Source organism: Narcine bancroftii, chromosome 3 (assembly GCF_036971445.1).
Source record: "Narcine bancroftii isolate sNarBan1 chromosome 3, sNarBan1.hap1, whole genome shotgun sequence".
Lineage (NCBI taxonomy): Eukaryota > Metazoa > Chordata > Chondrichthyes > Torpediniformes > Narcinidae > Narcine > Narcine bancroftii.
Window position 1 is genome coordinate 284,141,568 of NC_091471.1, and position 27,725 is coordinate 284,169,292.

The following is a 27,725-nucleotide window of genomic DNA, read 5'->3' on the forward strand; positions in this document are numbered from 1 at the left end:
GAGCGGGGCTTAGAGCAATGGCATGAACCTTCGTCGTTCTCTCCTGGCTTCTGGTGTGCGATGGTAGCATGGTCCCAACGACTATCCCACCTTGTTGAGCAGCGAGGTATTTTAGGACAGGAATGATCAATTTGCTCGTGCTTTCACTCGGGGATTCGCCCAAGAGCTTGCAGCTCGCTCTGCAGAAGATAAAGCAGCAAAAGGCAGATTAGTAAATAAAATCAACCTGGAGCACTCTGGGCGCACTGACAAAAATAGCTCATTCAAGAACCCCAAGTTCAGATGATTGTGTGTAACTACTGTAGCAAACAGCTGTAGTCATGCATATCAACGCTGTCCACTGAAACTGTGCAATATGAACAGTTGACCTGCAAAGGAGTTCAAGAAGGAATCACAACAAGGACTTTTAGGATCTGATTAAACCTACAGTTACCCCCAGTAAAATTCTGCCGATCCATTCTTCTGCAGCGTCAGGGAAAGATCTTGCAACTGTCACCAATAAAAGCAGCAAGTATTTGCTGATAATGATCGAGGTCAAATCCCAACCTTACTCTGGTACAAAGAGGATCATGGATTTCCTCTCACATGACAAGTTCCATTCTTCTGACGATCTTCTTGGAAGCTAAAGACAATGGCCATGATGTAACTCTTCTGGTATAGCCCTAAATTCCAGGATGAGCTCAAGCCAATTACTAATACAGTAACCCAACTGGCAATGGAGCTAAATTCAGGACAGCGCTCAGACTTTAGAAGAGCCATCATTAATACAGTGAATGCAGGGCATCAGAGGAAGCTGATTGGAAATATGTCAACTGGAAAATAGGATATTAGTTTGTAAAAATACATTACTTTGTAAGCACATTACAGAAGAGCGTCAGGCCACTCGTCTGAATGCTACTGGTCCCACGTAACCCAGTACTACCTGTCGCATGGTCAGGTGGTCAGCGACTAAACCGGCTCCCCTCCCACCAGGCTTGCCTGGTGTGGAGGGTGGCTAGACACCCTGCAGGATGAAAAACAAGACCTGTCAAAGGGCAGAGAAACCCACCCCCCCACCCCTTGTGGGATCAACAGCCCTCTAGCAAACATGCGCCGTGAAGCGCAGAAAGGGCACCCCTTGCACCGAAGCTTGGTCTGGCCACTCACTGCAACAGAACATCCACCCACCTACCCACCCCCCAACCCCAGCTGTCTTGGACCTCGCCAATGCTGTCGGATCCAGGAGGGGACGTCGAGAGGGTGGGCCTGGACCTGTGCAACCCCCTACTCACCTCATTCCATTCACGCGCACGCTGCTTCTTTCTAAGGAGTGGGGTGCTCTGTCAAACCCCACAAACTAACTGAGAGAAACCATCATCATCCTATGGGATGGATCGCCAGAACAGAAGATCTTCAAACACAATTTGTTTCTTGAATTCATGAAACTAGATTACAATGCACTAGATTATAATGTCTGGAGTGATAACTGCAATAAAGTGAAACAGGAAAGTCAGGCACATGCTATGATTGTAGTAATAGCGCAGAAATGCTGGAAGAGCTCAGCAGGTCTTGCAGTGTCCAGAGGAGGTCAATGTTTTGGGTCTGAGCTCTTCTTCAACATAGGAGGAAAGAGCAGGAAGGCACCTGAATTAAAAGGCAGGCCAGCGGTGAAGTGCAGACCGACAGACAGAAGGTGTTAATTGAACATGGATACGAGGACAGGAGAGAGGAAAGGCGAGAATTGATTGGGGGAGGGGCTCTGTGAATCCAGCCAGAAAAGGGAAGAGAGAGAAACTGAGCAAGAGGAAAGGAGACCAAGTGATGGAGGGGCAAACAGAAACCAGAGAAGCCAGTGTTAAGGCCATCCAGTTGGAGGGAGCCCAGACAAAATAGGAGGCTTTGTTCCACCAATTTGTGGGTGGTCTCAGTCTAGTGACAAGGGAGAGGGACAGGGAGTTGAAGTGGGTGGCCACTGGGATTTCCCGGCTATTGCAACAGATGGGTGCTCAACAAGGCGATTCCCCCAGTCTGCGCCCAGTCTCTCTGACATAGAGGAGACCACAGCGGGAGCACCGAATGCAGGAGATGACCCCTGCAGATTCACAAGTGAAGTGTTGTTTCACTTGGAAGGACCATTTGGGACCCCGAATGGTGGTTGGGGGGGAGGAGGTGCGGGTGCAAGTGGAGCATCTCCTGCAGCTATAGCGGAAGGTACCAAGGAGACGATTAGTGGGAAGGGAGAAGAGGACGGGGGGAATCACGGTAGCAGCAGTCGCTGTGGAAGATGGAGAGGGGAGATGAAGGGATGTGCCTGGCAGTGGGAAATGGTAGAGAATGCTATGTTGGAAGCGGAGCCCAGTGGGGTGAGAACAAGGGGAATCCTATCCTTGTTGCGCTCAGGGGCGGAGGGGGCCAGGGCAAATAACCAAGAGTTCCTTCTCTCAGCTTGTGGATTGCTGCAGTCCTTCCTCATGCTCTCAAAGCCTTGATACACATTGTACGGGTTTCCTTTCCCTTGAATCAGCCTCACTGGCCCTGATTGGGGTAGCAAAGTACCATTAAATCCGCTGCCTCCCCATCTCCACTGGCACACCAGGCTCCTTCAAGCACATCCACGTGTCTCACTTCAAATTCCCATCGTCTTCTACCTTCATGTTCCACTGCAATGTTTCCCTGCTCTCCTCCTTCGGCCTCTGACCCTTGATGAGTTCAACCTCAGTTTTCTGAACGCTGATATAAATACCCCTACTACCTCTCCCCCACTGAAATATAGAAGGGTAGAACACAGTACATACCCACGAGGTTCAGAATCAGTCAGAATTTATTGTCATGAACAAGTCATGAAATTCAGCATTTTGTGGCAATGTCGTAGTGCAAACATTCATATTACAACCATCTTACAACATCACTATAAATAAAAGCAAAAATAATGGTGCACGGAAAGTAAGGCCGTGTCTTTGCTTCATTGATCATTCAGAAATCTGATGGCAGCTGTCCTTCTGCCGCTGAGTGGTCATCTTTAGGCTCCTATACCTTTTCCCCGATAGTAGCAGAGTGAAGAAGGCGAGGCCTGGGTAGTGGGGGGGTTCTTTGAGGATAGAGGCTGCTTTTTTAAGACACGCCTCATGTAGACGTCCTCGATGGAATGAAGTCTGGTGCCTGTGATGTCGCAGGCCGAGTTAACAACCCTCTGGAGATCTTTCTCATCCTGAGAGTTGGCGCCTCCACACCAGGCAGAGATGCAACCAGCCAGAATGTTCTCCACCTGTAGAAGTTTATGAGAGTCTTTGGTGATATACTAAATCTCCTCAGACACCTCACAATGTATAGGTCACCTTCCATGTTAAATCCACACGGCCCTCCTTCGCACCTCTCAACCCGATTCCCCTTGCATCTTTCTGTCAGTTCACTTGCAACCTAATTTTCCAAACAACAACCTGAGTCTCAGCATGGACAAGATGGTAGATTCAGGAGAAGGGAGGTTGAACATTTTCCACGACACATCAATGGTTACGTCGTGGGGAGAGTGGAGAGCACAATGTTCCTATCGTGGCTCAGCAGCACCTACACTTCCTAAGAAGGTTGAGGAGGGCAACACTTTACAGGAGTACAATTGAGTGTTCTGTCTGGCTGAATCATTGTGTGGTTACAGTAGCTGCAAAGCATCAAACCAGTTAATACTGATAACCATCAAAATGGCCAAAAAGATCACTGGGGTTATTCTTTCTTCTACTGATGACATTTACGAGGAGTGTTGCTTCAGTATGGTTCAAAGAATTACTAAGGACCTTTTCCATCTGGCACACAGTATCTGACCCACTACCATCAAGAGGAAGGTACAGGAGCATCAAAATCAGGACCGTCAGACTGGGAAATAGCTGCTTCCCGCAGGATGTACGATTGATGAACAGCATCTTGCGTCTGTGTGCATGAGAGAGAGAGAGCGCGAGAGAGACGGTGTGCGCGCGCTAGAGAGAGACGGTGTGCGCGCGCGAGAGAGACGGTGTGCGCGCGCGAGAGAGATGGTGTGCGCACGCAAGAGAGAGAGAGAGACGGTGTGCGCGTGTGAGAGAGAGAGAGAGAGACGGTGTGCGCGCGCGAGAGAGAGAGAGACGGTGTGCGCGCACAAGAGAGACAGTGTGCGCGTGCGAGAGAGACGGTGTGCGTACGCGAGAGAGAGAGAGACGGTGTGCGCGCGTGAGAGAGAGAGACGGTGTGTGTGCGCGAGAGAGACGGTGGGCGCGCGTGAGAGAGAGAGATCCTGTGTCTAAGTGTGTGAGGGAGAGACTGTGTGTTTGTGTGTGTCTATGAGAGAGAGACTGTGTGTAAGTGTGTGAGGGAAAGATTTTGTGTGCAAGAGAGACTGTGTGTAAGTGTGTGAGGGAGAGACTGTGTGCATGTGTTCATGTGTGTGAGAGAGACTGTGTGTGCACGTGTGAGAGAGAGCCTGTGTGTGTGAAAGACTGTGTGTAAGTGTGTAAGGGAGAGATTTTGTGTGTGCGTGCGTGTGAGAGAGTGTGTGCGCGCGTGTAAAAGAGACGGCGTGTGAGCGTGTGAGACGGTACGCACACACGAGACGATGTGCATACGCCCGAGAAATGGTGTGCATACACGCGAAAGACCATGTGCGTGTGTGAGAGAGCCTGTGTGTGTGTGCATGTGTGTGAGGGAGAGACTGTGTGAGGGAGAGACTGTGTGTGAGTGCGTGTGAGCATGTGTGCGTGTGAGCGGGTGTGTAAGTGTGTGAGGGAGAGACTGTGTGTGCCCGTGTATGTGAGAGAGACTGTGTGTAAGTGTGTGATGGAGGGACTCTGTGTGTGTGTATGTGTGTGCGCGCGCGCACGCGTGCATGCTGGGTCCAGAGAATTGTCATCTTTTCTGGTTGTACATGTGCAATCAGGTGATAATGAACTTGAATTTGGTCACCATGGTACCTCTGCAGCTACCAACCTGCCCAATGACATGGCATACCTCAGTGACCTCTCCCACTTCTCACTGGTTAATCTCACTGTCGGGAGCCTCACCTCTTCTCCCTTGAACCGGAGAGATGGGAATTTGATTTAGCAACTCACCATGGATTTGCCAAAGATCTGCTAAAGCTGTTTGACCTTCCATGATTATGCTGGAATGCCAAGATTATCACCTGCTGCAAACTATCATCTTGAACTCCTCTTCCTGCTTTCCCACTCTAAAGTTGATGGGATTTCTTTGACACCCAGACCCAAAATTTTCTTCCTTCCCCAGCTCTAATTCTGCCCCTCACCCACTGGGAAAGTCATTATCCCGATCCAGCACACACATTAGGCCACTTTCACAGCCCAACCCTTCACACTAGAAGCCTCAGTCCCACCAGCCCTGGTTTATACACTACCCTCCCCATCTTCTCTCTTTTCCTTTACAACTGAAGCCTCAGTCCCACCAGCCCTGGTTTATACACTACCGTCCCCATCTTCTCTCTTTTCCTTTACAACTGAAGCCTCAGTCCCACCAGCCCTGGTTTATACACTACCATCCCCATCTTCTCTCTGCCCCTTCACAATAGAAGCTTCATTCCCACCAGCCCTGGTTTATACACTACCCTCCCCATCTTCTCTCCTGTTCCTTCTGTCCATGAGAGCCATCTGCTGGTAACCCACCTCCATAACCTGCACTGAGGGCCAATGCTTGACCATGCCCAGAAAGAGACGGAACACTCAGAAAAGAAAGAGGCTGACCTTTCTGTGACCACCCCACAAAGCACCCACATTATTGCAGCCATGTTAGAGGGTTGCGACCAAATGCCCAAGCCTTAACCTCTAGCAGGTTTGGAAATGAGCAAGTGCCTCCAGCGGAAGTAATCGCAATGGCGAGACTGGGACAGAAAAACACGTCAGTGATTGAGCTCAATGGCATCAATAGGATTGAACAGGTAGTCATGAAGGGATACAGCACGGAAACAAGCCCTTTGGACCTCTGACTCTATGCCAACCATTGACACTAATCCTGCACTGATCCCTTTTTTTAATGAGCTCAGTGTAGAAGGGTACCATTGATTCATGGGTGGGAATTTGTGTGAAGGCCTATCAGCCTGTGCCCCTCCACATTTTCCCACACCCACCCCCACCTTTTTATTTGGACGTCTGCCGATTTTCCACATTCCTAACGCAGACTTTTACTTCCCCTGCTCGCTGCCTGACCCTCTGGGTTTCTGCAGTACTTTCACGTGCTAAAAGATATATTACCGATGAGATTTCCACTTCCACACGCACCCAGTTTGCTACCTTCACCTTTTAACAAACATATCTCAGTCCTGAGGTGCAGAAGAACACTTGAGACAATGAGAGAGGTAGCAGTTTACTAGTAGGGTCCTGTTGGTGTCCACTATCCATTAAAGGTGGTCAGGTTGACTGCAATGAAAACCTTGATGGCTTCCGGACATTCCAACCTCCCTCACATTGTATGTCAACACAATCCTTTTTTTGTGTCCCCTTACACCATCCCACTGCCCACAAATGAAATCTGGGCAGACACTCTCTCACTTTGAGCCAATTTACAAAAGCCATTTAACCAATCGATCTGCTGTCATCAAGTCGTGCAACATGGAGATAGGCCCTTGTCCATGCTGACCAAACAGACCCCGTCCTCACTAGTTCCAGCTGCTGGGTTTTCGTCCATATCTCTCTAAACCCCATCCTACCCACACAAAACATTTCAGAATCAGAATTTATTGCCATGATCGAGTCATGAAATTCAGTGCTTGAGGCAGCGTCATAGCGTCATATTATAACCATCAATGATAAATATTTTAAAAAATAATACAATAGTACACGAAAAGTAAGGCAGTGTTTTTGGTTCATTGATTATTCAGGAATCTGATGGCAGTGGGGAAGAAGCTGTCCTTGTGGCTCCTGTACCTTTTCCCCAATGGTAGCAGAGTGAAGAGGGCATGGCCTGGATGGTGGGGGTCCTTGAGGATTGAGGGTGCTTTGTTAAGACACCACCTCATGTTGATGTCCTCGATAGAGTGAAGTCTGGGGCCTGTGATGATGGAGGCTGAGTTAACAACCCTCTGGAGTTTATTCTCATCCTGAGAGTTGGCGCCTCCATAACAGACAGTGATAGAACCAGCCAGAATGTTCTCCGCAGTCCACCTGTAGACATTTTCTAGAGCCTTCGGTGATGTACCAAATCTCTTCAACCACCTTACAAAGTATAGTCGGTGGCGAGTCTTTTACGTGATTGAATCAACACGGAGGCTCCAGGATAGATCCTCGGAGATATTGATGCCCAGGAATTTGAAGTTCTTGACCTTGACATTTCAATTGTTCCTACCTCAACTACCTCCTCTGGTGCAGCTGTTCTTCGGATGTAGAAACAGAAACACCCAAAGGAAAGTCTCTCATTCAGATGGCCCAGATACTCACCGGGGCCATGTTAGTTAGCTCTGGAACATCACCAAGAGTCATCTGGCAGGCACGTGACCTCCTCAGCATGCCAGTTATTGATAAGTGGCACCTCTGATCATCTCACCCTCCCCATCCAATCTTCCTACTCCAAGGCAGAATGCTGTGAAATCTCAGTGGAGCCTGAGGTTGTGACTACAGGCCCCACTCCAGGAAACTAAATCTGGGCTAATGCCCTCTCCAGACAAGCTCTGTTCCCATGTGTTCATGCTCAAGCACTTATTTGCAGCAACACCTCAATGGAATCAGCCTAGCATCAACTGGATGTTCAAATGTTGCTGCTGTTGACCGGACATATTTGTCAGGAGTGAGGAACTCACCAAATCTTGGCTCAGTCCTAACACTGGAAATGGGGGAACACTTCCCGAGGGGAAGGAGAAGCAGAGGAGATGGCCCCACAGGACGGTAACCATGGCAGCGGAGCAGTGAGGGGCTCAGGCAGTGCTTGACTCACACGGGCTGCGGGTCACTGAAGACTCCCTCATGGGAACCAGGTATTGGAGTCTGGATTCACAAGATGGGCACCCGGGCAACACTAATGGTGACTCTTCATTCCTTACGGCAGGCAGAAGGCAATTTTGTATAATATTACATGGCCTGCACTATTACATGTCAATAAAGACATCAGCTTCATGAAATTTGAATTGCTGTAAAACATCGTCAAACAGAGGAAGGTTCCAGAACTGCAGCAAAAAAAAACTCAAAGTAGGTCTGGGGCTATAAATACACAGGCTCCTGCCTGGAGGATTTAGATGAAAGACTAATTAAAGAAGAGTGATTACAGCTCCATTCGTACATTGTCTGAAGACAGAATTCAGGCAACGCAGGTGCACTTCTTGTATTAATCAGGGGCCCTCGAGATTTTGGGAAGGATTATTATTATTATACAGAATAAAACTTTTGTTCAAAATAATAGCAAATGCACAACCCATTCCTGAGGGGAGAACTTTGCTCTGTTCCTGCATTGCTATGAGTGTGTGTTGGCAAGATTACAGTAGTCCACTCTCTCTGGGCTGCTTTGCCAGGACACAACCGTCCCATCTCTAAGATCTCCTGTCTGTCTCCCAGTGCCTTCAGAAAAGAAGTAAAACACAGAAGTCCGCATCAGTGACTTTGCTGAGCACCAGTGTCAGGGATCTTCCAGTGGTCAACCACTTCAATTCCATGCCCCACTCCCCTGCCCACGCACCTGCCCATGGCCTCCTATGTCATCTGGGCACTCTCCAACCGAATGGCATTAACATCAACTTCTTCAGTTCCTGTCAGCCTGCTCTCCGTTCTTCCTCCCTTCCCTTTTGCTCTCCGTTCACAGAGCTATCCCTCCTCCCCCCTCCCTCCCTATCCACCTATTATTACCTCCTGCCTTTGGGACCCTGCTTCTCCCTCCCTGCCACCCCATTTTATTCGGGCGCCTGCCAACATTTTGCTCATACCTTGATGAAGGCTCGAGCCCGAAACGTTAGTTATGTATGTTTGCTACACAAAATACACCTTTTGACTTTCTGAGTTTCTGCAGCGGTGTGTTTTTGCCTTCTGAAAATGGCAGCCTGGTAAACTTCGCATCAAATTTCAAACCATCGCCGGCATTGAGAGTGTTGAAGATGATTTTGGTTTAAGTTCAACCTTATCATCATCTGACTGTACATGTACCGCCTGATGAAACAACATCTCTCCACACTACACAATGCGCAGCACATAGTTGTCACATACTTATAGAATTTAAAATAAATATTTTGGAATGATTTACTTGCTTACTGTTTATTAATCTCACAGCCTGTGGGAAGAAGGTATTTCTCAGCCTAGCAGTCCAGATTTTGACATTGCTGTTCCTCCTTCTTGACGTTAGTGGGTCAAACATTTTGTGTGCTGGATTGAACAATTCTTTGACCCCCCCCCAATTAAGGAGAGGGAGGCCCCAGTGGTCCTTCATAAAATAGAATCTCTCTGAAATAGATGCTCAGCCCAGAATACCAATAGAAACTGCTGGAGCCAGATTTTGTTCCCATGGCTATTAATTGATCCCTAAACATTTTGTTTCGCACCGGATATTTGTTTCCAGAATTCAGCTCAATGTGTGTTGCTGTTCCATAGCCTGGGTGATGTTACTTCCCAGGAATGGTGTACCTCAGTTTCCCGTCACAACTCACACCTCACTGGAGGCCTTACTCTTCGCCTTTTTGCAGTAACAACGACTGAAGTAATATCTTGGTTAAATTTGAATTCCTGTAAGGTTCTGCACATGTCTGAATCAGTGTATTCTGTCCGACTATTATCCAGTGTTGGTGCAACAACTTGGATCCTTAATTGTTCTGTCTCCGTGTTTTGGTTTAAAAAAAACTCAACAGTGGTCATAATTCAGAATTACTTAATCACCCCCTCACAGGAGTGGTTGATCATACAGCACAGAAATAGGTCCTTCATCCCAACTGATCTTTGCTGGCTACATTGCCCTACTCACGTAGGCCTGCATTTGACCTATTTCTTTCCTCTCCGCCAATCTACCCAAATTTCTTTTAAAAATTGTAATTGTCATTACCACCCTCCGTGAAAAATTTGCTTGTCAGGTCCCTTTTAAACTTCTCCCCCGTCACCTTTTTAACTGTGCCCCTGGTTTGGAAATGCATAGCCTGATAAAAAAAGACTCGCCATCCCCCTTCGCTGTTTCGATGCACCATTGGAAGGTCCTCCCTCAACTTGCCTCGCTCCAGGGGAAATGCCCCAACCTAACCAGCTTCTCAAGGCCTCAAGTCCCAGCCACATCCTCATGAATCTTTTCTGCACCCTTTCCAGCTTATTGATACCCTTCCTCTGGGTTGGGAACCAGAAGGACAAACAATAGGCCAAGTTCGGTCTCTTGTGCAATTGCATCATGACATCCCAACTCTTCTCTTCAATCTCCTCTCATTAGAAGCCTGAAAAACCTCTGACAAAATGCCATTGACCCGATAAACTAACTTCACATTTCTCTCTCCAATTACCTTGCTTAACATTTTATAGTGGGGAAAAAAGCGAATATAAATGCAGGTATTTGCTACCTTTACATCGCTTCACAAAGCTCCAAGGGCGGATTCAACTCCAATCTGCCTAGCGGGGTACCTCAGAGGTAGAGCGAGATCACTCCACCTCCTTCGGGAAGGTAATGGTGCTGTAAGTGGATACAAAGGGGCGGGCTGACGATGTCACGATGACATCGTCAGCCCGCCACCCAGGAGCACAAATTTGAAAGCGCTCACTGTGTTCAGATGCATATTACTACACTTGATCTTAGCTGAAAGGCCAAGAAGTGATCAGATACTTTATTACTCGCATCATCACTCTGTTCATATGAGCGATGGCTAAAGTGTTTTGTTCTTTTGGGTGGGAGGGAATGTCTATATTAATTTTTCACTTGCCGGCCCATATAGATGGTGTCATGGCAACAGGCGGCACTACTGCACCACTCGCCCCGCCTCCCTCAGCTCCAGAAGACGGGTCCCGACACTGCTCTATGAAGTCAACTCTGGGTCAGCCTTATAGGCCTTCTCCATAGATAGGTAAATTCACCTTTTTTTCCCTTATTGAGCCAACTTTAATGCGGGGTGGCACCATAAAAAGGCCTTTTGACTTTACTGCCTATTCTACTTATTTTATGTTGCGGTTTAAATCCATGTGGTTTTAATTTGCTCCTGATTGTGTTTGTAGTAATACATGGTGAACCCTGGTCTTCATATACAATCAGAAGGTGTGTCTCACTAGTCCCTTTCACACATGCAAGTGGCCCCAGAAATTGACGGCCAATCGGCCTTAAAAAAAAGTCTAGTGTGAAAGCAAAATCTTCTCAACACCGGCGTGAAATGACGTCAACTCACGCTGGGGCTTGATGGCCTCGACCCCTAGTACAATTCCTGGTAACTGCAGATGCCACCGTTGCAATCAGACAAGTGTACATTCTAGAACAGAAATGACCCAAGTTTTCGAATGTAAAGAAAGATTAAAATGAAGGTATCAAGTCGCAGTGGGGGAGATGGGGGGGGGGTGGAGAGAGAGAGAGAGAGAGAGAGAGAGAGAGAGAGAGAGCGAGAGAGCGAGAGAGCGAGAGAGCGAGAGAGCGAGAGAGCGAGAGAGTGAGAGAGCGAGAGAGCGAGAGAGCGAGGAAATAAATAGCAATAGCGGACAACTTTTGAACAACATGGGAAAATTGATAGCACTGTAGCGCACAATTTATAAATGCTGTGGCAGGTTCTGCCACATGGCATTCTGGAAGGGCAGGTCTGCCATCTCCTTCTTCCCACGGTATTTCTATATTATGCGGTAAAGCACTACCAACTTTCTCATGCTGCTTAACTTGTGTGTGATAGTGCTACCACTTTCCCATGGTCTTTATAAATTGTGCGTGATAGCGCTATCAACTTTCCCACGCTGTTTAAAAATTGTCCGCTATTGCTATTTATTGCTGGCACTTTCCCACGGTCCCTTATAAAGGTTTATAGAGGTCAACACAACAACAACAGGAGTGAAGGGCTCACCCTGTGCTGTACATAAAGCTTATTTATGTTATAATTAGACATGATTAATTCTGTTCAAATATAAGACCATAGTTCATTGATTAGCATTTAGGGCAGGTCCACCATCCCTTGATGCATCATGACATCACTGGTAGAAGGTAGAACAGTCCTCACCCCGGGGATGGCTCCTTGCAAGTCTGAATGCGTCCAGTGTCCCAGTTAAGAGTGGTCAAGTGTGAACACCAAAAACGCCATTCCTACCCCGGGACACTGAACGGCCGATTTAGTGGGACCCAAGTGTAAAAATGGGGCGACTGATTTGGGAATTTGGGAAGGATGTGTTTGTTTGACTACACCATCCGCTGGACACATCCAACCCCTCCACCTTGAATCCAAGACCGAGCTGTCTCATAACAGCTCTCCCTCTTGCTGGGATTCTCCACTAGAGAAATTGTCTGACCTGAGGCAGAATCCGAAATATCTCAGCCAGTGGATTATCAGTCATTAGGAAGGAGCTTTATTTTAAATTTTTTAACTTTATTTAATGGTTCAAAATATATCTACCTGTTTTAATGAACTTTTCCTGCATTATATATTAAAGTTAATTTAGAACTTCAGACATTTAAAAACTGTTGCAACTCACAAGATAAAACTTTGCCTGTGAAAGGTTGTTCCAGATGATGTATCCCATGAGAAGGAAGTCACTTAACCCCTTGCATGAGGATAATTGAATAGTTATTATCTATTTAATGCATTGTCACTTTTTAATTCAATGCCAAACTTGCAGGAGTGATGAAGGGACCAAGTAGCACAGAAATTCCAAAGAAACTCGTGAGGAACGGCTGCACTGTGAGGAGGGAAGCTTTCAGTCGAGGAGGTCAATGGGTCTGGTCAGAGGGGGAGAAAATCAGTGAATATAATTGAATCCAGAGTGAGGTGGTGACTTTGGGAGGTGGGAATTGGCAAAGAAAGAGATGGAAGGATACTGGCAGGCCAACCATTGTATCAAATCTCATTATAAATCCATAAAAGGGCAAGCCATTTTTGACTCTTTTCTAAAAGAAATACAAGATTAAACAGTAATAATAAACAATTACTTGAGCGGACGAAGGGCGGCAAGATAAGGATTTGCAATTTTTTCCTTCAGCTTGGCCAACTCTCATTCAAGTCCCCTTTGCACCACCAGCGATGATTAAGGAGTTTGATTGCTACCTTCTCTCAACTTCAGGTCTTCGTCTCCTTCCAAGCAACGTTTTCCAGACCTTGGGTTAACCCAAAGGTTTCACAGAGGCAAGAGTTGGACCCAAACTGAGACACTTTTTGGGGCAAAAGAAAGGCATCAGAGTGTGGAACCTCAAGAAATATCAAGCTTTGCATTCAAAGAGAAGCATGTCATTCCTTTTTTTAAATAAGTGAGCCTCAGGGAATCGTTGAAATGTTTCTTGTCACAGATATATATAATGAAGGGTACAGACCGAGTAATTGCAAGCAATCTTTTCCCCCTGAGGTTAGGAGAGATTTTTTTAAAAACGCGGCCATGTATTAAGAGTGAAAGGGGAAATGCTTAGGAGGAACAGACAGTGGTAAGATTGTGGATTGAGCTGCAAGCTTAAGTGGTGAATGTGGGATCCATTCTGACAGTAAAAAAAATTTGGAATGCTACATTAATGGGAGGGGCACAGAGGGCCATGGTCTAGATGCAGGTAAATGGGACCCGGCAGAATAAACGTGTGAAGTTATCATTGGTAAAACATTTTCAACCTCAGTGGAGGGAGAATTTGAAGACTGGTTAATTGTTCTTTATATTAAAAACATTCTCATTCTTACTGGTTTATTGCACTAGAAACAATAGAATTGGTGCAAAAATATAGTTCAGCAGAAACTAGATGGGCCGAAGAACCTGCTTCTGTGCTGTAGCTGTTCTACAGTTCTATGGTACCGAGATTCAGTAAAATGCTTCAGACTGCAGGAGTCTGGAACAAAACAGAGGAACTCAGTGGGTCCAGCAGCATCTTGTGGAAAGCTTTGTTTTGCGTCCTATTCAGACAAGTCAACTCACACAGCAGGTAGCCTACCAACAACAAATAGACAAGCACATAAAACAATATTATCAGGAGAACTGCTACGATAAGTGAAATAGTGCAAGGGATGATGAAAATGACAAGGAACAACCGTGCAAGGGTATCATCTGCTTGCACTGTTTTTAAATTGTAGTCAATGACGACTGTTCAGTCGATAGCTTTCCCCGAGACAGGAAGCATCAAACATTCCTTAGCAGATGCTGATCGGTTTGCTGCTCTGACTTTCTGCAGACGGAGCCACAATAGAACACACTTTCTGAAGGCAGCAGCTCCAAAAATAGCACCTCTCCCTCAGTATTGCATCCAAGCACCACGCACCAGTGTCAGTAGGGTGGGTCTGAATCGGACCGACTGACTCAAACGCTGCACCTGAATCCCAGTTTTGCTTCCATTGCACAAAAGGGTTTGAAACACCGTGCCAAAGGTATAGGAGTTGGTGAAATAAATTTTATATGAGCAGGCAAAAAGCATATGGCCTGGAGAATAGAATTCAGAAGACCTGATAAGGTTTATACCGTTGGCCTCAACTATCAGCTGCAGAACTCTGGGTTAATGTCCAGAATTTACACTCCACTGGTGGGGTTAGCCACAAATGGGAGCAAGAGCAGAGGTTTGCTTTCAACTCATGTTCTGCCCGACCTGCGCACAGAATGGGACTTCAGATCCAAAGGGTGCTCTGTGAGTCATCTCCCATCTGCAGCAGGTTTTCTACAAAGTGCATTGGAAATGACAGACTTCTCAGGATCTACTGGAAGGAAAGCTGATTGATGAAAAACCTGCTGCACAGAACATCCTGTGATTTTTTTTAACCGCACTTACAGGCACACGGAAGGAAAGAAACCTTAGTCAGGTCATCGGAGAAATCAGAGTCCATTTCAGAGTCAAATTCTGATTGCGCATCTTGCATGATTTGCTTCGGCCTCAGGAGTGGAAACACAGGATCATAATGTCTACTAGTTCCAACTCTCCTGACATGAATCTGAAGACACAGTTGTACAACTCACCACGTCAAGAGTGCCCGTGTGGGGAAACTCCTGTGTACGGTGCTCTTTGTGAAATCAAATGCTTTCACGAAGCCCATCAGAAGGTTAGTTACACTTTGCATATGAGACAAAGACAGGTGGAGTTGTAGACAGTGCAGAAGGTTTTCAAAGGGATGCAGAAATGGCAGATGGAATTTAATCTGAGCAAGTGCTGCACGTTGGGAGGTCGACATGAGGAGAAGGTATACCGTCAGCATCAGTGCACAAAGAGACCAAGTGGTCCAACTCCACAGTTCTCTGGAAGTAGCCATGCAACTCTCTCAGGTGGTGAAGGCAGCGCATGGTCTGCTTGGCTTCATTGATCAGGACATCAAGTATACGAGTTAGGAAATCACGTCGCAGCTGCGTAAAACTATGGTTAGGCCGCACCTGGGAATATTGTGTGCAGTTCCGGTTGGCCTCGTTACAGGGAGGATGTGGAGGCTTTGGAAAAGATGTAGGACGTTGCCTGGATTGGAGGGAATGAGCTGTAAGCGGAGGATGGACGCATTTGGGAGGTTTTCCCTGGAGCGTCAGAGGTTAAACGCCCTTTCGTGCCAGGCTTCTACCTGGAGGCGGCTAAAAGCACAAAGGGGTAAATATAAACTTTCATGGAGCAGCCCTTGCGCCACATTCATGTCAAGCGGTGCCTTGTAGTGCCCGCCGGAGCCGATGGAGGCAGGGTGACGGGGGCTGCAGCGCCACCCATCATAAATATGTGGAGGAGCAATGTTATCGACTGAGCAGTCGTCGTTGACTACAGTTTAAAAACAGTGCAAGCAGATGATACCCTTGCACGGTCATTCCTTGTCATTTTCACCATCCCTTGCACTATTTCACTTATCGTAGAAGTTCTCCTGATAATATTGTTTTATGTGCTTGTCTATTTGTTGTTGGTAGGCTACCTGCTGTGTGAGTTGACTTGTCTGAATAGGACGCAAAACAAAGCTTTCCACAAGATGCTGCTGGACCCACTGAGTTCCTCTGTTTTGTTCCAGACTCCTGCAGTCTGAAGCATTTTACTGAATCTCGGTACCATAGAACTGTAGAACAGCTACAGCACAGAAGCAGGTTCTTCGGTCCATCTAGTTTCTGCTGAACTATTTTTTTGTACCAATTCTCTTGTTTCTAGTGCAATAAACCAGTAAGAATGAGAATGTTTTTAATGTAAAGAACAATTAACCAGTCTTCAAATTCTCCCTCCACTGAGGTTGAAAATGTTTTACTAATGGCCGTCTTCCCTACCCATAATCCCCCACACAGCTGGAATCGCTCTGTGCTTCTTGGAATGTTTTGACCGCTGACAAGTGGCCCCAAAGGCTGAGGCAGCGCAGTGAGGTGTCAGAGCAGATGGAGGGATTGTCATAGCCCAAGCCAGCCACCTCCTGACAGCCCCCACTCTAACGGTCCCCCACTGTCCACCTCTGACCTGATGGCTCCCGCTGGCCACTCCTGCCCTGAGGGGGTCATGGAGGGAGAGGGGTGAGTGGGTGGGAGAAAGAGAGGGGAGATGGGTGGCAGGCTGAAGGCATCATCGTGACATCATCAGCCTGCCCCAAGCCAGCCACTTGCAACGGCTGTACATTAACATGAGGCAGCGGAGTGCAGCGCTCTGCTTATTATCCTTCCCCAAGAGAGATTGCAATTGGCACCTTGGAGCCGGCCACGGTGCATTCATAGAGGTAAGGATCCCGACACAAGGCTGGAGAATCTCTTCCTCTATGCTCGGGCTTTCTCACTGAGAGAAGTTAATGAAATTATGAGAGGCGTTAGTTAGGGTATGTGGTGCTCTGTGGTTCAGCAAGCAGGCACAAAACATAGAAAAGACTGTTCTAAACTCTGTTGTACACCAGTAGTAGTCTCAATGGCTCCATGTGTGACTGACCCAGGAGTGGCCGGCTCAAGTCTATATACAGACTGGTGATTGACAGCTGGCCAGGTGGAGTCAACCTCCCAGGTGGTCTTCCTGCAGGAACTGAGGTCGCCCCCTTCAGTAGGCTGGTGGGCACGTGGCCCACTGCTGTCGTTGTATCACCACAGGGTAAACTGTCAGAAGTATTGTCTCTGGGTAAAATATTAAATTCTAAAGGACGTACATTTAAGCTGAGGGAAAGAAAGATCAAAGGAGATTAACTGGGTATGTTTTTTAAAAAACACACAAAAAGGGATGGGTGTTTGGAAGCAGGTACAATAAACTTCTCGGTAGATACATGAATGTGTAGCGGGTGGAGGGATATGGATCGTGAGCAGGCAGAAGAGATTTCATTTCATGGGCTGAAGGGCCTGTTCCTGTATGTTTGATGCTATATTTGTTCAGCTGCCGCCTGAACTTGATATCCAACAAAAGCCCCAATATAGAATCATTCAGCACAAAACAAGGCCCTTTGTCCCACGATGCTCATCAGTTACCCATCTGTAATTAGCCCATTAACAAGCTGTCTTTGTTTCATTCATTTGTTGTACCCTCAATAGACCTGCAAATGTTTTCCTTTTAAGTCCTTATCGGATTGTCTTTGGAATGCTAATTATTCTGCCACCAATCTTCTCAACATTGCAATAGGATGGACAACCCAGTTTGCTCTTTGTGCAGAATTCCTAATACAAGCATGAAACATTGCCCAATTATTCACTCATTAGACACTTTCAGGTGGCCAATTGCCCCGTGTGTAAAGCCACAGGTTTAGGCGATATGCAGCTGTTTTGAGGTCACCTGAATGTGCAGGAGGCGCTCTCGAGGTGAGCTACGTAACCCTCCTCGGAGAGGGAGGATCAGCTCAGCGACTCCCCCAGCTGGCTGAAAGCGGATGTGAAGGGGTCAGGCAGCTGATCCCAGCTGACCCTGGGCAGGAGCCAGAGTGGGCTCCGAGCCGCTTCCTTGTGCAGCCATGTCCTTCATGGGCTGAAGGGCCTGTTCCTGTATGTTTGATGCTATATAACACTGCCACCTGAAGGGCAATTTAAAGGGCCGCTTCTGCTGCTTCAGGCGCATTCTTAGCACAGAAGGCACCTGAAAAAGCCTAGTATTGCACTTATGGCAGTGACTGGCCCATGCAGCGCATGCAATGGGCAGCAGGGAGGACTAACGGAGGTGTTTAGTGTTGTTGGAGTTGGGACTGAATAAAGTCGTGCATGAAGTTTTTATTTCTTTTTAGGATTGTCATCAAAGTGAGAGACGTTAATGCTGGCTCATCATTCCCACTCTGGAATCGAGCAATCCTGCTGAACCAAAGAGCATTGCGTCTCCCACCCTGCCATGGCATCGCACCTCAATCACCAACATCAAGAACAAAAGACAGGCCCCAGAGTCACACAGCGTAGAAGCAGGCCCTTCAGCCCAACGCCTTGTTGACTAAAATATCCCTCCCACACTATTCCCGGTCCCCTAAATCCATCCGTTCCACCGATCCACCCAATGTTTTTCTTCAACATTGCAATATTACCTGCCTCGACCACCTCCTCCGGCCGCCCATTCCATACACCCACCTCCCTCCATGTAAAAAAAAATTAACCCACAGGTTGCTGTTAAATCTCCTCCCTCATCTTAAACTTGCTTCCTCTGGCTGGTTCCCAGTTTCCTTTCTCTGGGCAAAAGACCCTCCATGCTCGCCCGATCTACTCCTCTTGTAATGGTGCACACCTCTATTCAATCAGCCCTCCTGCGCTCGAAGGAATAAAGCCTCGGTCTCTCCCTGCGGCTCCGACTTCCGTCCTAGAGAGAAAAAATATTGGGATTTCAGTCAGGAAAGTGGTGAGAATCGTGGTTGCTTTATTCATTTACACAGATGATGAGCAGGCAACTTTTGAGAGAGAGAGAGAAGAGAGAGAGAGAGAGAGAGAGATGCAAGAAGGCAGGCTTTAAAATTTATGGAAAAACCATGGTCCTCAGCAGGTCTCCTTAGTAGAAGGTGTTTTATAATGTATGATTGTACTTTTATAATTGGAAAGAATTTTGAAGTACAGCCAACCGAACCGCACATTACTGATTAAATTGAGCTCTTAATTAAGTGTACGGCGTTGTGATACAAAGTCTTCCACTGGGTTTGTCACTCAGATTTCACACCTTGCACTCCAGAATCTTGCCAACCCGTGTTGTTTTGTTCCATCAAGTGCTCCTAATAATGACTTTCACCACCTCCTATTGAATACCAAGCAGGGTCAGTGACAGTGAAGTTAAAAGTGTGCAGAGATTCCTACAGGAAGGCCTTCCCACTGCCATTCAGCAAAGATTCTGTTAAGGAATAGAAGCCCCAGGAAAGGGGGAATCAAGAAACAGAAATAACTGAAAAGGGGGGGAAAAAATGAGAAAGGGATAAAAAATAATAAGCAACAAATAAAGGAAAAGGGGAAGGAGACAAAAGAGAGATAAAGCAAGAGAGAAAAGAACAGACAAAGGGGAGCACAAAAAAATTTATTTCAAAAATGTATTCCCTACTTCAGATGGGAACCCCCAAATCAAGACAAAGGTGGGAATCAGATTTGGGTAGAGAAATTGATCTATTTTGCTGGTCCAACTGATTAACACGATTAATGTGAGGTATCGGCTGGTGCAATAAAACATTTTGACTCAACTATACCCTACTCCATAAAAATTGAAATCGGAAATATTGATATGGCCAAGAAATAGGGACTTTCTTGCATCCAACCTGGTCATGCCCAAAGTGAGGCCTTTCTGGGAAGGATTGGGTAATCTCCTGAAAAATAATCACTGGAATTCGATACCCTCAGGTACCTGAATTATCTGGGTGGCGGGGGGAGGGGGGGCGGGTGAAATTTAGAAGATGCAAGACCTAAAATGAGGCTGTCGAAATATCAATTAAAATTTGTTAAGGTCACTTCAGCAGTGGTCAGGAAATGCATAGGGTGGCGGGGGTGGGGGGGGGGGGGTGGGTGGTGAAATTTAGAAGATGCAAGACCTAAAATGAGGCTGTCGAAATATCAATTAAAATTTGTAAGGTCACTTCAGCAGTGGTCAGGAAATGCATAGGGTGGCGGGGGTGGGGGGGTGGGTGGTGAAATTTAGAAGATGCAAGACCTAAAATGAGGCTGTCGAAATATTAATTAAAATTTGTTAAGGTCACTTCAGCAGTGGTCAGGAAATGCATAGCACTTACTTGGAAAGCTGATTCCCAAGTAGGTTTAGCCCCACTGGAAGATAGAAATACATTTTTGTGTTCCCCTGAGAAGATCACCTAAAAGCTTAGAAACAGGTATGATGTATTTTCAAGAATATGAAATTCATACCTAAGGTACATCGGGGTAAATGTTTTATGATTTCCTCCACCCCTCCCCTCCCCCCCCACCCCTCCCACCCCACCACCGGTGCTCGCAGCACCAAGGACCTTAGATAAATCAGCTTATTTGTCCCTTGATGGAAATGGGGTTTATCCGAGGTGAAGCCAATCTTCTTTTTCTTATTCTTTCTTTTCTTCTTGTTTCTTGGGGGGAGGGGGGGAAGGTTTCCTCTTATTTAAAGAAAGTAACAAAATGAGAGAAGGATAGTTTGCAGAGTCACTGCAGGTTGATTAACCATAATGCGGAGTAGGTTTAACCCTGGGGGCCCAGAAGGGAGGGGGGACTTTGGGCTCCCAGGCAGGAAGAGGGACCTCAGGATCCCGGTCAGGAGCGGGAACCTCAAGCTCGACAACTTTTTCGACTCCAAAAGTTCAATCAACCCTGCCCCCCTCCCCCTCTCCGGTGTTTATTGACCCCCTTTCAACCCCCTTGGCATGTTCTGATCCCTTCAGTAGTCTCATCAACCCCCAGGGATTGATTTCGACCAATTTAGAAACCCCTAATATGTTATTTAATGTTACGTAACGTCACTTTATTCTATTCAACGAAGGGTGGGGCAGCAGGGGGTGGGGGCAAGGTCAAGGGAGCCTTACTAAAGCTCAGCCCAGGGGCCCAAGTGGTAGTTAATCCACCACTGTATACAGGGCAGGAACAGGACCTACCCCCCACCCCATCATGTCCACTCAGACCATCAAGTATAACCTGTATTAAGACCATTTACCAGCATTTGGTCCATTCCTTTCTATGCTGTGGCCATTCAAGTGAGAAAGGGAGAAAGAACTTCGATAGCAGGATCCCATAGGAATACACATCCCTTAATTAATGGGAATGTGATGTAAAGAAGCAGGATTTAAATACTGTGACTGCACATTTTTTCAGTGTAAGGGGGCATTGATATAATGTCATTTAGTTTCATTGAGTTTTATAATCCAGGCTATTGAAGGGAGTTGGAAAGGGTAATGATGCCAATCCCAATGTCTGGTGCACTGTCCCCTCAGTTCGCTCCTCCATCCCGGATAATAAATAATAAAGTTATATAAAAAAAAATCAAATGAATTAATAATCAACTAACAGATCCTCTCTTGAAAACATAACATAACAATTACAGCACAGAAACAGGCCATTAGGCCCTTCTAGTCTGCACCGAACCAAACACTCCTCTCTAGTCCCACCTACCTGCACAATGACCATAACCCTCCATCTTCTTCTCATCCATATACCTGTCCAGCTTTTTCTTAAATAATAAAATTGACTCCGCCACCACTATTTCTCCCGGAAGCTCATTCTACACCGCTACCACTCTCTGAGTAAAGAAGTTCCCCCTCATGTTACCTCTAAACCTCTGCCCCTTAACTCTTAACTCATGTCCTTTTGTTTCAATCTCTCCTACTCTTAACGGAAATAGTCTATCCACATCCACTCTGTCTATTCCTTAAACAATTGTTTATTTCAATATTCAGCCTCAGACCTCATTGTTCCATCTTGAAACTTTCCAGGAAGAAATATAAACTGATTTTTGGAAATCTACTTGCTCCAAGAACTTCCTATTTCAGGATGACCCTTAGAAATGACTCCAGGTAATTAGATGAATTTTCTCATTTGACCTTCCATCTCTTGGGATAGGAATGTTGAGTGTGGATTGGTGGGGAGTGGGGGGGTGGGTGAGATGCAACAATTAAAAGAAGATTTGAATTTCTACAGCACGTTTCATTAACTCCAGACATCAAAGACAAACCAGCCAATGGAAAGCTTTCTGGATCTAGCCATTGTCAGTTCAATTGGATCTGCAAATTGTGTTATGCTTGTTGGAATATCTAAATGTCACATTAATGCATTGGTGGACTGAATCCAGTTGTTCAACAGATGGAATAATGTGTATTATAATGGTTGACCAAAAAGTCCTTGGTAACCTCAAGCTGTATGACATGGTCAGAGATGTTACAAAGTATTTTCCAGCATCACACACACACACACACACACACACACACACACACACACACACACACACACACACACACACACACACACACACACACACACACACACACACACACACACACACACACACACACACACACACACACACACACACACACACACACACACAGAGAGAGAGAGAGGTCTGAGAGGAAATAACCAGCAGATTTAAGCAGTGATCTGGGTCATGGGAATGTTAGTCCAGGATCTATCATGGACCTATTGGGTCAAATGGCCTCCTTCTGTGCCTCAGTGCCTCTCTGTGTTACCCCCATGCCTTGCACCTTGCCTAATCTCCTCCCATTGCGAAGAAATATCATCTCTCCCTTCAGACACTGCCTGGCCTGCAGACCCTCTGCAGCAGTCTCTGGTTCCCTGTGAGCATTCACACGACTCCACTTTCTATCTGAGTCAGTAATGAATCTCACTGTGATGGTCCCAAGGTGAAGAAGCAGGAACTGTAATTTTTCATCTAACTTTCAATGTAGCTCACAAAACCGTTAACCTTTTCTTAATGGTAGAGTATCACTCACATCCGGACTCCCAGCTGCCAATCTTTGAATGCAAACAATCACTCAAACTGCCCACTCTACATTTACAAGTAAAAACAATAAATAGCCCTGTTACAAGCCCAGAGGATCCCAAAACCCAGCAGCAATAGATATTCACTAAGACAAATGGTTACTTAAACAAAAGTTACTTTTAATTATCTTTAAACATGAAAACAGAATCACACTTTAGTTTATCACTATTGATTTAACTCACCGAACTTAACCCCTTTCTAATTCTAAGGGCACTTGTGTGTAATGTGTGTGTCAGTTCAGAAAAGTTCCTTGGTTCACAATCCAATCTCACTTCTCATTCCTCCAAGTTCACTGGTTGCAGGCAATTCTTACACTGTGCACAGAATTCAACATTTATAAGGGTCACCAGGCTTTGGTGTTTGAAGGTTACCGCTCAGGTAGGTTCTTGTTGGTTTTCAGAGAGATTTGTTGTACGCCGACACCCACAACTGATTCTTCCATCAGCCACTTCAGTGTCTTGCTGAAGAAACTCTCCCGTCAGGGTTCTCCAGATGATAACTTCTTTCTTTCAGGTCACCACAGAGTTCCTTTTTGTTTCACTTATTCCAAGTGAAACATTGCCTGTTTTCAAAACCACATGACCCTCTTAGAACAGCAAGTTCCCTTCCAGACAGAAGGCAGCTCCTACAAGATCTTTCATCTGTTGCCTTTTTGTAAACAACAATCCTTTAGTGAAGTCTCTTGGGCACTCTCCAAAGCTCTTGCAAAGACCAATATGTCTAGCATTAACAGAGCTCCAGTATTTCAAATAAGATCTATTTTAAAGTGTTTGCATGTGACCTACTCTAACAAACCTTTCCCAGTTTATCTTCCAAAAACATATCTATATACTCTGTCACAGCAGGAACAAACTAAAATGCAGAGGGGCGAAGGAAGAGCTACATTGGCTTGTTCTGGTTGTGTTATGTTCATTTCATCTGTAATTATATATTTCGTGGGGGGCAGGTGAGGTCCCACTCACCCAGGGAAAGTGCATGCATAATACATTGCCTCTCCTTTCTCAGTGTCGTGACTGCCTTCCCAGGCAGGCGGTCACTGCAGATAGCCTCTTCCCTTTCCCTTCCCCTCCCCCCCCCCCCCCCCCCCCCCATTTTCACTGAGTTTGCTATGTCATGGTACAACTAAGTATTCGGCAGTATAACTGGACAGATAGGCTAGGCTCGTTAGCCTTGGTTGGCAGCCAGCCTAAGCAAAGGGAAACTCTGATATCAAACCTGGCCTCATTAGCCTTGCCAAGCCATCCATCTAGGAGAAGGACACTCCGACGTAACACCTATGACCCAAGGACCTGACTGTCACTGTCCCTGCGTGCTAGGCTGTGGCAGATAAACCCCAGATGTAAAGGGTGGTGCCACTACTGCGCACACTGCACTCCACCTAAAAAAAAAATCCATTGTGCAGGCTCAAAGGATGTGCCCCTTCCTAAATCTTCATTCGCGAAGTCAGGCCATGAATGAACGAAAGGATAAATTTATAGTTGATCTAAATAATAGATGGACAAGTAAATTTGTGCAGTTTGTTCTCAAAGGAATGGTAAACTGCAGGCTAGATTTCAATAGTCATTTTCTGCCACTTCACTGAACTGCCATGAATTGTACGTGCCAACTTACAATCATGGAATTTGCAATGCAATTCCTTGGGTTCTCTCCTCTGTCAAGAGGCACTCGTGCAAATTTCTCCCTGAATAAAAATCAATACTAATTATTGTTGCAGCGAACAACAGGATCCGGAATGGGAGCATCAAATTCCAATCACTCCAGGATTCACAGGAAACACCAGCTCAGGAATCGATAGTGGATACCTTCTGACCTCAAGATGGAGGCAGTTGGGGTGGGGGTGAGTCGGATAAATAGTTGATGTTATCTCCAGAGAGAAAGAGGCTGTCACAGGGACTGAACTAAATGCCCCTCTTTGCAACCAGATTCTGAATTTCCTAACAGAAAGGCCACAGCCTGTCCAGGTTGGCAGCAGAACGTCAAGCACTGACGCACCTCAGGGCCGTCTGCTCAGCCCACTCCTGTTCCAACTACTGACCCATGACTGCAATGCCAGATCCAGCTCCAATGGAGCCATCAGTTTTGCAGATGACACAACAGCAGTTGCCTCATCAGTAACAATGAGTACTACAGAGTAAAATCTCATGAAATGGTGCCAGAATAACAACCCAAAACTCAACACGGACAACATAAAGGAGATGATGGTGGACTTCAGGAGGGCTATGGATGACTACTCTCCACAACATTAATAGCTGTGTGGTGGAGAGACTAGAGAGCACCAAATTCCTCGGAATCCATTTAAAACCTGACTATCCTGGACACATTACATCTCCTCACTTGTCAGAAAGGCTCAACACCGATTGCATTTCCTTTGAAGGCTGAAGCAGGCAAGGATACTGGCCGCCATCTGAAAACTTTTTACGGGAACTCCTGGCTGACTCCATCACATTGTGGTACGGTTGCCGTAGAGTGCTGGATCGGAGGTCAAACCACAGAATCAGAAAAGGGACAAAGAGGATCACTGGGGCCTCCCTCCACCAACCCCCACCCCTATCGATGGGATTTACCATGATCGTTGTTTAAAGAGAGTTTGTAAAATCCTTGAGGACCCTTACCACCCCACATGCAGCATCTTCCAGCTACCCCCCATCGGGGAAAAGATACAGGAGTATGAGAGCCAGAACTATCAGGCTGATGAACAGCTCCTTCCCATGGGAAGGGAGAATGTTGAATTACTGATGAACCGCTAAATCTACTCCCCACGATGACTATATATGCTGAATAGTTAGTTTATTTTAATAGATATAGGTTCTGTCTTTTGCACCACGGTTTTGTCAGGTTGTACCAGTACAATCAGATGATAAATAAACGAGCTAGAATGAATTATTGCATGAAGTATTTAATGGAACTTCAATAGAGAAGGGGGTCAGGAATTTGAGTTCAGAGAGAACTTTAACAAATAGGTTGACTAGAATGGGGAGTTTGTTGAATCTCAGGGAACAGTCCCTTCAAATATTATTCATGCATTTGGGATGAATCCAGGAGGAAGAGCAAGTAGGCTAATGCCGTCAGGATGGGATGAGATGAAAAGGCTTGTCGGGAGAACCAACATGTGGATTGCGAACAGGATGCCTGCCTCTGTGCAGGAACAGAAATTTGAAGGCACGCAATGCTCTCCCTGAGCACAAATTTCCACTGGACCCTTTGTGACCATTTTCCTTCAGTTCCCAAACATATTTTGCCTCCTTGTTGGCTTGAAACACAACATTCGTAGATGCTGGAATCTAGAGCAATCAAATAATTGGTGGAGGAACTCAGCAGTCTATGTGTAGAGGGTCACAACCTGAAATGGTGACTGGCCATTTCTACACGTGGACTTCATCTGACCTGCTGAGTTCCTCCTGCAGTTCTTATGTTTTCTTCCACCTCAGAACACTGGTGGAAGGAACTTTGTTCAGTGGCAATGAACATCCATGAGGATTATTTTGAGAGAAGAGGTTCACGCTAAGACAAGATGTGTGAAATACAAAATTGGAGCTTGCTTTTCCGTTGTGAATAAAACTTTGCAAGTGTTGAGTGCAATTACTAAAAGATTGACGAGCCAGTGACCAGAAACGTTGACCAAGTGCGGCGAGTAATCTTTGTGCCCCTTAGTTCCTGCCCCTCTGGTTTAATCCCGACCTCCTGAACTGTATGCACGGAGTTTGCCAGATCTCGCTGTGACCCTGTGCTCCTGTTTCCTCCCTAAAGATTTGTGAGCTGGTGGCTCAATTGACCACTGCGTATTTCTCTGGTGTGTAGCTGAGCATCAGAGTTGGTGGGTCCTACACCAAAATGGCTGTTCCCACATTACATGAGTCTAAGATGTTACGAGCCCAGAGGACCCCAAAACCAAGCAGCAATAGATATTCACCAAAACAAATGGTTACTTAAACAAAAGTTGCTTTTAATTATCTTTAAACATGAAAACAGAATCACACTTTAACTTATCTCTATTTTAACTTACTTAACCCAACTTAACCCCCTTCTAATTCTAAGCGCATGTGTATGTAATATGTGTGTAAATTTAGTAAACTTATTTGGTTCACAGTTCAATCTCACTTTCTCATTCTTCCAAGTTCACTGGTTGCAGGCAATTCTTACACTGTGCACAGAATTTAACATGTATAAAGTTCATCAGGCTTTGGTGCTCGAAAGGTAAATGGTTTCTGCTCAGGAAGGTTCTTGTTGGTTTTGTAGAGAGAGATGTGTTGTTCCAGGATTTTCACAACTGAGGTACCACCATTAGTCACCTCAATGTCTCGCTGATGAAACTTGCCCCATCAGGGTTCTCCAAAAGCCTGAAGACCAGCATCGCCAAATTCAAGACCAGTTTATTTCCGATAGTGATCAGACTCTGCCATCTCCTCTTGGCACACTGATCATGGGCTGCTCCATCACTATGCGGAAGCTTCTGAATTATTCTGAAAAAAAATTAGCATACTCACCTCTGGTGTGTCCCGAAGTGGCCGCTTACTCAGGGGCACTTTTACACAGCCATCCTGTGCTGCAAAGTTTGTCAGAGGGGGAATGACATATTTATTAAGTCTGCTTCTTACGGAGTGGACGTGGTCAAGTTACACTGCAGCTGCTCCCGTAAAAATGCGTATGGGTATGAGCGGGGGGGGGGGGGGGGGAAATCACAGGATGGAATTTGCATAAAAAATTCCATCCCGACATTTATACACTGCCAGCGTAGCAAATTTTTTCCTGAAATTTCCTGCTGTTCAGTGGCTGTGTAAAAGTGCCTAATGTTCACTTTTGTAACACCACTTTTTCCTTCCACTGTGGTCACTGCTATGTACAATATATTATTGATCTATCTTTTG

At 46.1% G+C, this 27,725-nt stretch overlaps 1 long non-coding RNA gene across 1 annotated transcript; it reads right to left on the bottom strand.

Annotated features, from left to right (window-relative positions):
- Positions 1–57: 57 nt before the first annotated feature.
- LOC138756508 (uncharacterized) lies at positions 58–27,413 on the bottom strand. The gene is made up of 3 exons (XR_011353119.1): positions 27,345–27,413; positions 18,646–18,717; positions 58–179 (listed from the first exon to the last, which is right to left on the bottom strand). It is a non-coding gene; the product is annotated as an uncharacterized lncRNA (long non-coding RNA).
- Positions 27,414–27,725: the final 312 nt, after the last annotated feature.